General features: G+C 42.4%; 1 long non-coding RNA gene across 1 annotated transcript; it reads left to right on the top strand.

The window, feature by feature from the left end:
• The first annotated feature begins 1,295 nt into the window (after positions 1-1,295).
• Positions 1,296-3,662, top strand: LOC129656180 (uncharacterized). Its single transcript, XR_008716251.1, has 3 exons — positions 1,296-1,565; positions 2,719-2,815; positions 3,309-3,662. It is a non-coding gene; the product is annotated as an uncharacterized LOC129656180 (long non-coding RNA).
• The last annotated feature ends 593 nt before the right edge of the window (positions 3,663-4,255 follow it).

Raw genomic sequence — 4,255 nt, 5'->3', positions numbered from 1 at the left:
GAATATTGTTAGTAGCACCCACTAGCATAACAGTTGGAGAAGGCAATGGCACCCCACTCCAGTACTCTTGCTTGGAAAATCCCATGTACGGAGGAGCCTGGTAGGCTGCAGTCCATGGGGTCGCTAAGAGTCGGACACAACTGAGCGACTTCACTTTCACTTTTCACTTTCATGCATTGGAGAAGGAAATGGCAACCCACTCCAGTGTCTTGCCTGGAGAATCCCAGGGACGGGGGAGCCTGGTGGGCTGCCGTCTATGGGGTCGCACGGAGTTGGACACGACCGAAGTGACTTAGCATAGCAGCATAACAGTGCCCTGGTTCAGACCATAATTATACAATCCCCTGAAGTTTAGATGCTTTCCTTTAGAATAGGGAAATAAAAAGCAAGTAGTCATGTATGGATATGAGAGTTGGATCATAAAGAAGGCTGAGTGCCAAAGAATTGATGCTTTCAAATTGTGGTGCTGGAGAAGACTCTTGAGAGTCTTCTCAACTCTGGAATCCATTGGAAGGATGGTTGCTGAAGCTGAAGGTGAAGCTACAATACTTCGGCCACCTGATGTGAAGAACTGACTCATTCGAAAACGCCCTGGGAAAGATTGAAGGCAAAAGAAGAAGTGGGTGGCAGACAATGAGATGTTTATATAGCATCACTGACTCAATGGACATGAATTTGAGCAAACTCCAGGAGATAGTGAAGGACAGGTAAGCCTTGTGTGCTGCAGTCCATGGGGTCACAAAGAGTCAGACAAGACTTAGTGACTGAACAGTAACACAAGGGAAATGAGAAACTTACATTGGCCAATCAGTGCTTACTTAAGGTAATAAGTTTTCTACACACGTTGGTCCATCCTTGTATAACTGTGTGGGAAGGAGCTTGAGAAGAATGGGAAAGAAACTGTAGGTATTTGATGACACATGGAGTCCCTGGACAGTCTGCATAGCTGAGTCCTCTTCCAGCCCTTCGGTATGTTACCCTTGGGGCTTGTTCCTGGGCTGGTATGTGTGAGAGCCAAAGGGAATTTCATAACTTTTAGCTTTCAACAACTTGAGGGGAGAGTTATTGCCCAAGGTGGGATGTTTTGATTAAATGAAATTCAAAGTACAGTGTCTGATGAGTCATGCAAGTCTCAAAAAATTGACACTGAGTCCATTTTTGACTTTGAAACTTAGGTGGCATCTGTGCTCTTAGAAACAAGCAGGCAAGTGGACACTGTAGCCCTTCTGCAGAGCAGCTGACACTGCAGCTGGGAGCGTGGATCCTGCTTTGGCTTCCAGTTCTGGGCTGTGGCATCAGATGGAAACAGTTGTGGGGTTTTCAAGGCACCTTCCTCTAGCCCTTCCCTGCTTGGCTCTCTGCCCCTAGCTCATAAAACCCCGAGAAAGCATCAGAGAATGAACAACTTATTTCTCAATTCAGAATGAACACCGAGTTTTTACATTTAAAAGTGACTGAATAAATTAAAAATTTGTTTTGTTTCTGAAATTCAGAAACAGGTGCTGCTCAAATGCCGCTTTCCTTGGAGTCTTAGGTGAAATGTCAAGATTCTGTTTGTAGTCTGGGTGAGTGTTTTGAACTGTGACTAAGTCACCTCTGTGACAGTTTTACTGTTTTTGTACAGGTTGGCAAAATTATATAAATAAAATGTCTTCAGATTTTCATCTTTGCTCAGCTGTGTTGCAAAGGGGTAATTGGACCCCACTGTAAGCACAATGGAAAAACACAGCTCAGCTGACAAATTAGTGGTATTTGGTGCTAATATTACTAATTCAACATTTGGAAGGGTTGCTCTCTGGGGAAAAATAACATGTTCTATAAGTCACAGGAGGAACTAGGGAGATAGTTAATGGGTGTTGGCTCCATTGCACATACGGCTCACAATACTCTTCAAACTGCTGCTGACTTCCTGCCAATAGACGTGGAAGTAATTGTCAACAAGATTTATTGTTACTTTCACATTTACACAGTGAGAGAGGAAAGGTTGGAAGAGTTCTATGAAGTTCAGTCCTTGCTTCTACTGAACCATAGCAACACTCCCTGATTATGGCTAAATGTGTGCCACAGACAGAATTTTGCATCATTTGAGGACTTGAAGTCATTCTTGTCAGGAGCCAATCTCTTCCCCTATCCTTGCATCCCTCTGTCAGTTCTCTTAAGATCAATGAGCTGAGTGTCAGTTTGGTTTTTGTCACGGCAAAACAGTTGTTTTGCACGTGGTGAAGCAGTGTCCTTCAACAACAGAATTAGGAATCGGATTTAGAGTGTGACCCACTAACCCCAGACTGTGGAACCCACAAAAAGCCCTAACTTGAGAAAGCGAATGGAGATTTTAAATTTGAAAGGGAAAGCCTTTGCCAATTCAGATGTGAGTGAAGGAATGTACTTGGTTAAAAAAAGGGGGATGAATAGTCAGGAGAATTTAGAGTAACACATTCTTTCCATATCAACTCTATTGTAGGGAGACCTGGCTTGTGTGCACATAGGAAGGCATTTCTCTTTCTTTCTTCAAGTGGCAGCTAACTCTACAGGAGTGAAATTAGGATTATGAGATTGAAATTTCCTGTGATTTGGATAGATTTTTCTCAGTTTGAGGAGCAAACATATGTGTCAAGAAATATGTCAGCAGAGTGTAAGCATCTCAAGCTACAGAGGCAATTAACCCGCCCCCACACACCACTAACACACACAGAAGATTATCTCTTCCTTGAATTTCAGGATGGCATTTCCAGGCACAAGAAGCACCTGTTGGTAAAATTTCTCTCCTAATGAAGGCCATCTGGATAGGAGACAAAAGTAGGACGTGAGGACTCTGGTAAGCGCAGAGAGGGCCTCGGGTACTGATTGAGGCAGCAACTGCTGTGAGAACCGTTAACAACTGTGGGGGAACAGATACACTGGACAAAGAGTCATTTATCTAAGCAGTATTTACACAGGCAGCAGGCATTTGAAAGGAATGGATTTGGATGATGAAACCTTTTTTTTTTCTTTTTTTTCCTTTTGCAAAAAATAGGCATGATGAAGGAAATCTGAAACCTCCTGGCATTCCCCTGGATATTTGAACATTTACCACGGTGCTTGTTTTCATACCTTTGAGTGCTTATCCCTTGATTACTTTTTGGAGAAGGTGGAGAACAGATATAAAGGGACCTATCATTTTAAATGCCACCTTTCAGAATGTAGATAAAAGTGGGGCAGAAGCAGTATTGATGAATAACTTTAGTAATATCGGATGTCAGAGTAGAACATAGAACTTGCTGTACTGAATCGATGAAGTGACTTATTCAGCTTTGTATTTTGTATCTTAGAGTGGCACAAAGAAGTTATTTCCTGGGAGGCCACGGTGGTTTTACATGACATGAACCTTGAAGTGGCATCGAAGTAAAACACTCCGAGGATTAATCTTCCAGGAAGTCATGAACACTTCTGTTGGTATATTTTTTTTTTCTCCCAAGGTCCCATGCCTTTAAAAGAAGATATTCATTACATTTGTTTAACATACATTTAGTAAAGCATCTACTCTGTATCAAGTTTATCGCTCCAGGCCCTGAGGAGTTCAGATAAAAATCCCTCATTGAAACCAGACATTCGAGTAAAGCTCTAAAGAAGGTAAGGAGTAAGCCACAGGGCATCCAGGAGAAGAATGTTCCTGACTGGGAGGAGAGGAGATGCAAAGGCCCTAATTAAGGAGCAGGACTGGGGTCCCTGTTCTAGCATCTAGCAGGCCACTGTAAGGATTTTTAACATTTGCTCTGAGTGAGATGGGAAGAGTCATCAGAATGTTTTAATAAAAGAAATGACTGTTTTAAACATTTCACTTGCCATTGATAAAACTGTATGGAGGTAAGATTGGAAACAGAATGATTTAGGAAGCCTTGGACATAACCCAGGCAAGAAATGATGGTGGCTTAGACTAGGCTGGGAAGAGTGGAGGTTGTGAAAAGTGGTTGAATTCTGAGAATATTTGAAAGGAAATAGGCCAATAAGAGTTGCTGATATGTGGAATATGGAGTATAAATACAATGGATTGTCCTTAATTTATTCCTTTATACCTTCTAGGAGCAAACTCATATGTTTTATCATTTTTTTTTTTGGAAAGCCCAAGTTTCAGTTCAATTCAGTTGCTCAGTCATGTCTGACTCTTTGTGACCCCATGAATCGCAGCATGCCAGGCCTCCCTGTCCATCACCAACTCACGGAGTTCACTCAGACTCATGTCCATCGAGTCAGTGATGCCATCCAGCCATCTCATCCT

The sequence above is a fragment of the Bubalus kerabau genome, chromosome 6, assembly GCF_029407905.1.
Source record: "Bubalus kerabau isolate K-KA32 ecotype Philippines breed swamp buffalo chromosome 6, PCC_UOA_SB_1v2, whole genome shotgun sequence".
NCBI lineage: Eukaryota > Metazoa > Chordata > Mammalia > Artiodactyla > Bovidae > Bubalus > Bubalus kerabau.
Note: the sequence above shows the minus strand (reverse complement) of the source record. Positions and strands in the feature narration are given on the sequence as shown.